Source organism: Thunnus maccoyii, chromosome 14, assembly GCF_910596095.1.
Source record: "Thunnus maccoyii chromosome 14, fThuMac1.1, whole genome shotgun sequence".
NCBI lineage: Eukaryota > Metazoa > Chordata > Actinopteri > Scombriformes > Scombridae > Thunnus > Thunnus maccoyii.
The window spans coordinates 21,910,372-21,923,037 of record NC_056546.1 but is presented as its reverse complement, the minus strand read 5'-3'; positions in this window follow the sequence as shown (position 1 = coordinate 21,923,037).

The window sequence follows — 12,666 nt, the reverse complement described above, 5'->3', positions numbered from 1 at the left end:
AGTTGTCTCAATCTTCTTATCTAACTCTCTGAAAGACAGTGAATAAGTGTTGTTGTGTCAAAGTGTGTCCCCAACGATATGTGTTTCCCTTTATCTCAAACTGAACCAAACCATAGTCCTAACCCTGATCTTAACATCTAACCATAACCTGCCGCTAACCTAAATCAAGTCGTAATACTGCAGGCAGCACAACAGGCAACACTATTCGAAGGGACAATAAACCTTGGTACAAAAATATTTTTAGTTTCTTTAATGAATAAGCATTTCATGTCGAGCCTCTAACATTCATTATATGCAAATTCATGGCAGCAACAACAGCTAAAAAAGCTGCTTAATAAATACTACAGTAATGACTTGCTTTTAATATTTGTCTGGCCGTCGCCTCTCCAATATTATTTGCCAATCTATCTCAAAACTTGATTCATGTGTGCTTCTTTTTTCCCTTGTGGAGAGGGTTGGCATAAGCAAATATGGCCGTGCCCACACATTTCTCCATGGACCGGGTCAATGGAACTTCATGCAGGCAATGAGAGGACCCTGTCAGTTAATTAGTCGAGGGTGGTGACGGCTCCATCCATCACCTTACGTTTTCTTTCACCCTGAGACCAAGTCCAGTTGGAGTCTTTCCCTCATCTGTCAAACCCAGGGAACATTTCCAACTGCAAAGACCACCGATGAGTGTAGAACTGAGCCTTTTAAGGGGAATGAAATCTTTCGAGCAACACACTGACATGAGCTCGACCTCCCAGGAAAGGTCATGTGGTGTTACCATGGCAACAGGGAACACCACCGGTATGTTAAAAAGGTAGCCAGGAGGGGTGTGGGGGTTGGTAGGGGGGGTCGCAACTGAATCCATGGCTGCGGAATTCAGTGGGTGGGTGCGGATGCATGTTGAATATTAAAATATTCTCTCCAAATGAAGTCGGAGTAGTCGTGCCTCTATTCATTACACTACTCTGATGTTCCATAACCATTAACATCTGTTAAAGCCCAGTATGCACCACGACACATCCAGCTCTCTGGACAAGGAGGGTATTTTTAGACATGTACTCATTAGTGCTGAGAGATCATTTGTAACAAAGGACGGGGGGAGAAGGAGGCCAATAACACTGTGAAAGATGGTATCCATATTCAAATACCTGAGGAGCGAGTGGGTTTAACTGGTAGTGAAAAGAGCGAGGTGAGATGTGAGGGGCAGGCCAATCAAAGATTTTGAGGAGAACGATGCAATAAAATAGTCAGGGCAAGGTCACAGAAATTATACAGCACATTATGTATTATCTGAATGCTTCTAGCTCTGCTTCTAAAACATAGACAATGTGATCTATAACTAATTATACTTGCTTATAAAACTGGTATGTTCCTTGGACCAGGATCAGACCTATTGTTCTCGCTGGGGATCAACATTCCTCTGATAATTCAGCCATAATTCAAATGAGCTTGTCAGTTCTATTAACAGAGCGGCTATCATTCAGAACCATGCATGGTATCGATTAATGGACTCTCCTCATTGAGACCCGTTCAATTACTCCACTCTGAAATGATATATATCCTACAGTCAACATGTACCATATTTCCTGTTTTGGTCAAACAGTGGTGGTATTGAACTGTGGGAGTGTTATCTGTTTTTCTATAATGGGATTCTGATTTAATTTGCTGCAAGAGGGAAAGTGCCGTGTAATCCGTCTCTTTCTCCAGGTAGAGGTTAGATTGGATAAGAATATAGTGCCATTGTCTTACAAAGTGAGGACACAAACACAGATAGGGTGGTAGACTACCACTGCTACTTCCCTCCTTCTTCAGCTCTTACAGCGTGATTTAGCCTGATACAACAGTGCCCCCTGGAGGACCCACTGTAACCAGTCAAAGTATCTGTAAATATAAAACAACCAGGGGCTAATCCAGGTGTTTTTACAGACTATTATTCAGAATATGTTTCTGTAGTGTAATTAGCATGGTGCACTTACTTGAACATTTGTCTAATTACCAGATGCTTTACTGAATGCTAAATGTGTTAAAGTGACATATAACCAAGCCAAAAAAGAAAAGGAGCACAAAAGAGTTGGAAAAGCCATGAAATCAAAATATGCTTTTGCATGCCCCGGCCATGTCCCATCAGGCTGGCGCTGTCACTGGCTAAACAGGAAAACACAATAGAGTGATGGAGGCACTCATTTGCCAGTGCGGCCTTTGCTGCCACGCAATTAGTAGCAGAACAGTGGGTACACCAAATATCCAAGTGCCACTCCACAGGGAGGCCAACTTGGCCTGTGGCTCCAAATGGAGTTGGCCAATTTGGCCGGCAACTTCATTGGTGTGCGAGGCCAGTCATTGTCTTCCCAGGCAGCCGGCAGATGGGAGAGAAACGCGGCCAGGTGCTGAGAAGGACAGTCACTGATGGAGTGATAATATCATAATATCAGTATTACTATTTATTCATGATTGTAAATTACAACATCTGATGAGATCCAGCTGCAGTGTTATTGCTGTGCAGTGGACCGTGACAGCTTATGTTTTGTTACAGAATGTGTCATGTCTTTGTGAAGGTATGTTTCATCCTAATTTTACAATTTTGCAAATGAGGGTCCAGTTGTTTTACAAAAAAAATAAAAGAGTGACAACTGCGGTATTCTGCTAATGAGCCAATTGAATATGGTATAGTTTAGCATGCTCCTTCATTGCTGTGTGATAGACAGTCTTTGGGCAATTTTTTCGTTTTGTTCTTCAACAGATTCTCCATAACTAAGATACAATAATTAGGCAGTTAAATTTTTAAAGGGGTATTACAGCAATGTATTTCTGAACTTCCAACAAGCTGGGGGACACACAAACGACAGTATAAAGTCTTATGGTCAAAAACGATGTGGCTGAGGGCAAGATTTCCTCACTTTTAGCCTCAACTGCAGGCACAAAATATTGGATCCTACACTTCCAATAACATCAGTCACTAGTCTTTCACCCTCCATGTCTGGTTAACACCTACGTCTATCAAACTGTATCATCAGGTTGTAGCTCAGGCTTTGCAGTAAAAATCTGTCTCCAAACACTGACGTCATCAGGATGATTTTCTCAGACTTCAGAAAGCTACACCAGAGTCACAGTTTCCTTTTAAATTATCCATATTCTAATATGATATGTCTGATATTATCTGACATTAATAAGAATTTGCAGTACAGAAATGCCAAAGAATAATTTGATCACTGGCAAGTAATTTTTTTGAAGTTTTTTTGAACATACTGTATTTTGGTCACTTTATGCTACTTATATACTTTAATAATCCAAATTAAGGGAACAAAAGCAAACAATATTTTTGCTTATGTAATGTGTTTATGTTAAAAAATGTATATCGGATATCATTATCAGGTTTTCTTTAAACTCTCAAAAGCTGACATCCATATCAACTTCAAAAATCTAGTATCGGTCATCTAAGGTGAAATGAAACAACACAAAGTATGCCACTATCAAATGGAGCGAAGCATCAGTTTTTCACAGCTTCAGCCACCTAATGTACATCTGCCACCCACACCTTAAGAGCCTTGAGATTTTATAATGCACAGTGCTGTCATAAAAGCATAAGAGGAGAGGATGCTGAGTTGACATGCTAAAAGATACACCGGTCCTTAAAATGATACAAAGAAATGGATGCGATAACCAACAGGCTGCCATTGATAACAGCATCTCCCAGCCTTGAAAGAAGGTGCATGCATTTCCCCCTTGTACTGCTATATGTCATTCACTGGAAATAATGTACAGCACTCTTAGGGGTGGCATTATCTGTAATGTTCTCTGCAGAATGACATGCCTGTAATGACAAAGCACAGCATGCGCTCAGAGGGGAAAAACAGTTGATAGTGCTTACAGACCTCGATTGGAAAAAAAGAGAGAATGCAGACGACAGCATGGCGAGTGTGATTCAGACCACAGGGTGTTGATTTCTGGGAAAGTGGCTCAGAAGGCTGGAAGTTCAAAGACAGAAGGCCACATGGTGCACCGATTCCCCTATGAGGCTTCACACACAACAAGAAATCCATTTATGAGATGGCTCTCTGAGTGTAATGCCACTAATTTGGGTCTGATGAAGAACACAGAAGCCGAGTGCCAGCAACGGGGACTTTCAACCATCCCTAAAAGGATTTTTGAGAGTCCAGATGTGCCGTGCATTGAATTTGATTAAACTCTGTTCATCCCTACAGGGGCTTTTAAAAGGCTGTCTTATCAGGTTATATACAGTATATAGAGTTTTATAAACAGAGATGTTTGCAGTGATTGTACAGCCTCAGTGCACCAGCAGCATGAATACAAACTTTGAAGACAGCTAAATATTCATTACATAGACTATATATAATGTCAAAAGGAATCACTGACAATATATTAAGAATGAAAATGTGAAATACAGTTTCTTATCTGTTGACCTCACAAAGGATTCACTGATTTTGACCAGTATTGATTTTTTTTTGGAGGCACCAGATAAAATAGGCTTCTTTCCAATAAGGATCAATACAGGTGTCTGGAACAGCATCTTCTGTGAATGAGCTATGATCAGTCCCCAACCTCAGACTAATTCACAGACATTTTGCTTGAATTTATAAGAAAGATCCACAAAATGGGAAGATCAACTCCATTGCTGAGGATGAAAAAAAGATCTTTATGACAAAAAGAGGAGTATGTGCCTGTATGATGGTTTTGCATTCTCCATCCTCCACCTAATCTGGCTCTTTTATTCATGAATGCATAATATGTTGAAGCAAGGCACGATTGCTGCCCTCAACAGTCACAGAATTATTTGATATGAGACCCCCTTCCATGAAAAAAGGAAAATCCAGATAAAAAGATCAAAATGTAAGAATTAAAATATATATTAAATTTCTCTTTGAAAAGAACAACCTGCATGGATTGACCTTTCACTTAACGCGAACAAACCCACTCAGGCAGAAAAGAGGTTTAACAGCTCTCAAACACAAGACAGGCGGGCTGATTGTGGAGAAGGAGGCAGAGTGTGTCTGCTTTTAGAGGCTGTGTTGGCTCGAGTGAAGCCAAACTGGACACAAATCATCTGGAGCACCATCCAGAGGGGTGGGCGTGTGGGTGGGTGGGAAGGCAGAGCAGATAAAACGAATCCTAAAAAGCTCCTGGCAGCTGAATAAAACAGCCCCAAAGGCTGTCTGTCATGGCATGGTGTTCAAGCATTGGCCCCCTCTTTCTGTATCTGGCTTTGCTTATGTCCTGGTTTCACAGCGCTTTCATCTCCCTCCCTGCCTCTCCCCTAGGTGCCTGCGTAATTACTACTGACACAAAGAGGAAGAGGCAACCATGAATCTGCAAACATTACAAAAGTAATTAAATTCCTGTTGATTCACTCTATCTTTCAATTCATCTGCCAGTTTGGTGAGCTGGACTGTTTCTGTCTTATTTCTCTGCAACCAGAGTGCTTTGGGTTCCATTAATCACCACTTATCATTTAAATTACGCTCTGTAGCCACCTTGCTTGATTCTGCCAGTGTCTAATATTCTAATTTCTGATAAACACGTCAATATGTGGCTTTGAATAGCACATGGTATATGAATCATATCTCATAGCTTCAGTCTGCAGGTGCAGGTGTAGAAGGACACGCCTCCTTCTGAATCGTTTAAGAGCAAATAAAATCGTTACTTCACAGTCTCTTTGAGAAGTGCCTGTTGGCTGGTATTTACCACGGTTATAATATATTTATGACAGCAATGAGGAGGATGTTCGGCTGTCTCTGTCTTTGATTTGGAAGGATCTGTCTGGAAGTAAACAACATAAGCGTTGGTGGTTGCAGTGGGTACATATATTGTAACCTTTAGCTCCAACACCTGTCACAGATAAAGGCACAAACTTTGACACAGAGTGTGCAGTTTATATTTCTTTACAGAGAAACCTTTTTTTTGTCTCTTTCTTCTTTTTCCTTTCCATGTGCCTCCTGAGAAATCCACCCTAACATCATGATTGCATCACCTCACATGTCTTTCCTCTGGGCATGAAATTGGCACAACAGCTGGGCTGTCAGAAGGTGTCATTTTTGCAAAAGAAAACAGGGGAGTAACTGGCTGCAGGAGCTTTCAGAGGATCCTCCTGACACACTGCCGCCTCCCCTGCTGCTCTGCTATGAACTACTGAACTCCAGATGGGGCCGGCTCTTTGACTTATTAAAGATTTACCAGGTGAGTCTGCTGGCGTGCCCTTGACCTTCAGAGCTGCGAGGCGGGGCTGCGACTGCATGAAGACAGGGAGTGTGTGGGGATTTGAGGGGGCAGGAAGTTGACAAACGACTTTGCTGGCTTTGCCAGTCAACAGCGTTGGCAGGCTGTCAGCGGAGAGAATGCAATATCATTTGTAGTAAATTACCAGCCTACACAAAGTGACACAAGGCTCCGTAAGTCAAGTTGTTCCGACAGCTCCTTCAGCTGTCATATAGAACACACATCTGCCAAAAAACTGCACACACACTCAGACACATACCACGCTTTTACCCACATGTGCTAATGCAACCATAACAAAACAAAACACATGTGGCAACATGGTCAGATGAATTTTACATGAACTCCAACAGATGTCCCTAAATACAAGAAAGCCTACATAATTAAAATACTATTTGTTCAGGAGAAAAGTGGCGCTTCAGGTTCAATTTGACAGAATATTTCTTTCTGTAATAATAGCTGGGCAACTGAATTTAGATTAAAATTATGCAACATTTTAACATTAGCATATGCTGACTTGTAACATTTTATTTAATAAAGTGAAAACCTTTTGGGGTGGGAATGTTTAATGTCTTGAATCAGCTGTGCAGCAGCTGGAGCATCTTCCCTAGTTTCATGAAAATTACATCAGAATTTAAGATACATCAGAGTAATATTACATCCATTATGCACAAGTAAATCTCTTTTTTAGAATTGTATATAGCGTGACAGATTTGCAGATGAATGGAATCAACAAAACAAACCAAGACAGCAATGTGAGAAGGAGAGGAAGAAGCAGAGAAGCAGCCACTGCCAAAGTCTATCCAGCAGTGCTAAACAACAACAGATAACCAAAGAAATACCATGATGTGAAAATATTATTTTTTCTATCTGACAGGCCTCCTCTCAGGGGGCAGCAGGGTGGTATTTTTTGAGGAGTAAATATAAAAAGTGAGAATGAATGAATGATATCTGCACTGAATATTTGGTGGAGCAGTGTTCACCAAGTCTGTTGTCTCTGATTTACAGTTCATTTAATGTAGAGCAGTTGGGAGTTCTCATATGAAATGAGCTTTATGTAACTAGAGTACAAGAGCTTGGGGGAGGATGTACTGTAGGTGTTCTGGAGAGGCTCTGATCTCCTCTGCTGACTGGAGCTGAAGCAGGTGGCTCAGAGTGAACACAAGGCACACAGGTCGAACTTGATTGTCATGGCTTGAAAGGAAAAGTGAGAGCAGGTCTTTTTGTGCTGCATTCGACATCATCTCTGGGGGAAGAAAGTGCAGACTGAAACAGGTGAAAGATTCTCTGGTTTAACCCAGCATAATATACTGAATATACTGAGTCTAAAAATATTTGAATCACCCCAAAATACTCCCCATATCTTAGTTTTTTCTGAATGTAAACTCCTAAACCCTTTCCAACCCCTAAATTCCTAGAAAAAATACAGAAGACTTCAGACATCAGTAATGTCCCTTTTGACATATAGTTAAATGGCGTATACTGTAACTTTAATGGACCACAGCAGGGACTTTGCTTTTTTAACCATTTACGTGTCATATGTTACTCAGATTGTAAAGCTTCCTGTCACAAATTTGTGGTTTTGGGCAATACTATTTAAGTGAAATTGACTTGAGTTGACATGTCTGCTCCAATACCTATGAGTCTTAGGGTCTTGTGTCATAGAAATTACATTTATATTCTACAACTATGTTTTGCCAGCAACACTTTAGCAATATATAAATGCAAACTCTCAGAGACAAGGTATCATTTCTTGATTGTAAAGCTCCCGACACAATCTTGAGATTTGGACCATATGAATACATTTGACTTAACTTGACATGTCAGCATAAAGTTCTATCAAACTCATCTTATGTTCATGATGTAGCACAATGCAGACTTTAACTGCATTACCACACAATGATTATGAAGCTTTTAATAGTTAATGGATACCACACCTAGAAAGTAGGAGAAAGAGGCTTTTAAAATCTGAAACTACAGATTTGGAAAATGCAAGTTTTCACAAGTTGTAGCGAGTAGGTTAAAACATGCAAAATCACCGGTGTGACCCTTTAAACAACACTGGCAGTGCTCCTGAAGTAGAGTGGACAGCGGCGGGATGCAGTTCTGGAGAGGTGGAAAGTCCAGAGTAAAAGCCAAGTGGGGCCTCCGGTGAGGCACAACATGTGGTCATGCTCCAGTTAACTGAGTTCACAAGAGGTTAAGTGGGCTATAACTTTACAACAAAAACTTCTGGAATACAGTGCATGTACAGGCAGGGAAGATGACAACACTATCTGACAACTCATGTGTGTCCTCAACTGTCATGTTGATTTTGATGTCTGCTGGTGGGCGATAGTTTTGTCTTTGCAGCAAGGCTGATTCCTAAAACACACAGAGCAGAGCAAACTCTGGTTGCTGCTTCTGCAATGAGGCTACGCACGGAGTAATCGTTTGCTCTGACCTCTGGGACTTTAGGGAGACACTCAGTTGCCGTGTTCCCGACTGGTGAGTCCATTTTACCCCAGGCTACATGGTCCAGGCCACTGACTAGAGCACTGCTTCAGTGCCCACACCACTCTCAGAGGAAGTGACCTCAATACATCCAATAACCCTGCTCACACAAGCGCGACAGCTGTGGAAGATTGGAAACATACCAGGTTTCTTATCTTAGATACTGCTAAAATGAGAGAGTACATTGATTTGGTGGTGTAAATGTCAAGGAATGATTCCAAGTTTTCTCATGCAGCTGATATCTAAATGACATCTGCAAATGCGAAAAAGCTGGTAACTCTATTGGTAATTATTGTGGAAGTGAAATTTTATTTAATCACAATGAACTGAGTTTTGACTTCTTGACGCATAGACATAGCAACAAGAATAACTTATTCACTCAGCCAGTCTTGTATTTGCACTGGGTGCACTTTATCTGTCTTGGGCATCAGATGGAATACCAGTAACGTGGTTCTAGTGATGCTTGTTTAAAGCTGCTCTAAGCAATATTAACAATGGAGATACTACTATGTGTAGTGTGAAAGATGTCGCTCATAGTGAACAAATCCACAGACGTGCAGTTTTCAGCTCTATGGAGCATTTCAGCATCTTTAAACTCATTGCCTTGACTTTACAGAACGCCATTTTTATTGTATTGATTCACTCTCACTGCTCTCACCAGCTGCTGCATCCAGCTGTTGCAGGAAATTGTTTTCATCTAAAAGCTGCAATAAACTGACTGAAAGTAGCTGTTTGGTGCTACCTGCAAAACTAGCTATTGACAAAAAACATGACTCAAGAAAAAAAAAAGCTAATGTTTCTTCATATCTTCTCAATGTGTAAATAAGCATGTTTGCTAACATGCCAGACTGCCATATTGACTTCCTCAGGTGATAATTACAACTGGTTGTGCTGCCACCAAAGTGGCCAAATTTATTAATGCAGGGATTTTACTTAAAATATTATTGAATATTTTGACTCGAGGAAGGCTACAAATAAAAGCTTTAATGTAGAAGGACTGTGGCTCCTAATAAAACTGTCCACATATAACATCCTGAGTTCTCTACTTTCCTTCTGAACAGGGAGGATCCTGGATTTACTTCTTTTTTTTTTCAGCAGATTTTTTCCCCCCCTCCTTATACCTTTTGTCACCACCAGATTTTTACAGTCTGTGAGGGGGGGGGGGGGGGGGGGGGGGGGGGCATGGCTGATAGCAAACAGAAATGAACTTAGTTATTTAATCTACATGTATGGATCCACCTATGGCACCTGTACATGGGCACTGAACAAATGTTAGGGCGCTTTGCAGTCTGGTGATTGTTGAGTTAACATACTGAGCCACAGGAGCTGATTTGTGCTGATTACCCAGGTCTATGTGACTGTGTGCTCCACGGCTAGGTGATTGTGTGGGATCCTGCATTTGGCACTTGTTACTGTTGTTTTCCACAGAGATGCTAATCATCCAGCATGCGCCAGAGGCATGATTAAATGTCACACAGCTCCCTCGGTTTTGGCCCTCTCACTGTGAATAAACCTTTCTCACCCATAGGCTGAGGAGGAGTCTGCAGCCACACTCTGAACAACTTGAGCTACAGAGCCACAGCTCCCCCTGCAGGTCATTCAACAAAAGACAACAACAATCAGGTCAGTGGGCACACCCAGTTGTTTTACATCATCCCAAACTGAGTTATTATACACAGAAGATGCAATGGTAATTGAATTGTTGTTTCACCAAATTATGTAATAGTTTTCTCATAGTGTGATAGTCATAAAACATAAAAAAAATAAGAAGGCAAGGCTGCCCTCATGTGGTGTATTCAACTGTAAGTCACATGGACATCTGGCTCATGAGAAAACTGCCAGTAATGTTATCTCAAAAGAGCCAACTTATACTTTTCATAGTACTTTAAGTCAAAATACGTACATTTTCACCTGGACATATGTGCTGTGCATGCCTGGTACCCAATCACCTTTATTACAACCATAATTCTGTAACATGTGCATTTAACTCTCACTGTTACACTTTTTATTGTACTGGATATTTAAGAGTGACAGCCTACCACCCCTGTAAGAATTACACTTAGGCTTAGACCAGTTACCCAGTATCCTAAATGTTCTGCATTGTCTCCAAACTTCAGTTTCTCTCCGTTCTGCTCTGCCAGTGTTGCATAAATCCTCATCCACCCAAATCCAACTAGATAATCCTCAGTCTCTTAAGAAATTAAGTTAGTGAAATCAAGCAGGGAGGACTGAGTGAAGGCCCGACTGATGGAAAATAAGCTTCATTGAAATGTTCTTGAGCAATCATATGTATGAAATATATACCATAGTTTGCTTACAAGTTAACCTAGCATCTAGTCTAACTGTAGTATAGTATATTACATGTGGGCATGTGGATGTGAATATTAATGTACATTCACAACTTTATTCCTTCCCTGACTGAGAGACATAGTAACCATTGGTACCATTTTATATCTCCTCCTTGCGGCTCTGGCACTGTGGCCCATACTTAACCAGCTCCAGTGATTGGTTGATGCTCCAGTCCAGGAGCCCTTAACCAGAACTGATCTAGGACAAATTACCTTTGCTGTTAGTGTAGCGGCCTCATAAATAATCTGCAATGTCACCTAAAAGTTAAAACACTTGTATCTCTACACCACTCTCAATAACTGTCCTCTGCCTGCCTGTGATATCTCTCACCGAGATTGCATCTTGTATTTTGTCAGTTTTCTGTTTTATTTGTTGACTCTGTCTGTTCTTGTTATTTTGTTTCTATTATTCTATTAAAGTGTGAACAGGTAACGTAAAAAGAGCATGTGTGCTCATCCTACCCTCCCTGTATAAATAAAGGTCAACTAACAGTCAGTGAATGGGGACAGCCCATTTTAAACCATAAAACATTTTTTAAAAGACCATACTACCATGGTTGATATGCTTTTGGTGAAAATGTTGACCTTGCAAGAAAATGTCCCAGCGGTCCCTCATTACTGCTGTAATGTGAACATATGTCAGAGTCGAACTGTTACTTGGCCTAACACGACATTGGCTAATGTTTTAAAGCATGTTGTATGCACTGAAAAATATATATAATGAAAGAAATTAAAGACACAACAAGGCAGACAACCAATCTTAAGGGCTTTAAAATAATATTTCCATCAGATGGAGGCTATTATGTTGCTTGCACAAACCAAGTAGCATAATCCATCTGATAAACAACTTTTTTCTTTTTTTCAAGAAAATACATGTTATTTTCATCATCTTCCTACAAAATACAGGACCTGGCTGGGGTCCTATTTGATACTTCAACATTGTTTAGATGTCATGTTGCATCTTGCAGTATTTGTTCATTCCCAGCACTCCTAATAAAGAGGAAAAATCACCCACACTTGGACCCAAGTTGACACGATGACAAGGAGCACAGAAACAAAGAGCACTGCGCTCATCTTTACTGTTGTGTCACTTTGAGATAAATGAGAAACAGAATTCAATATCAGAATAAACAATTACGACTTATAATTCTTCTAAGGTACAACACATAACCATTTGCTCTACAGGCAATGAAAGGAGTTCTGTTGAAGAAACATTTTTATTATGACGATAAGACATGTTTTAGTAATCTACTCTTTTTGTAATTGATTTTGAAGACTACGTGGACCCAAGAATGCAGATAGTACTCTGGTATTCTGGGACTGTCAGAAAATGCAAACAATATTATGTTATGAAGTACCTAAGACTTGTGTTGTGCTGCATGTAAATAAGACAGGAAGCTACAGAACCCCTCACTGTAAGGGTCAAGCATTCAGACCTGTACCAGTATTTCCTTTAATTTGTCACCTGTCTGTATACAACATAAGGACTGATATCATGTCTAAGTTCAAATAAGTCACCAAGAAATCAGTTATTAAGACAAAAGTGAAGAGATTTATTGCATGTAAAGACCGAGTTTGACAATGAAAAAAAAGGAAAGACATACAA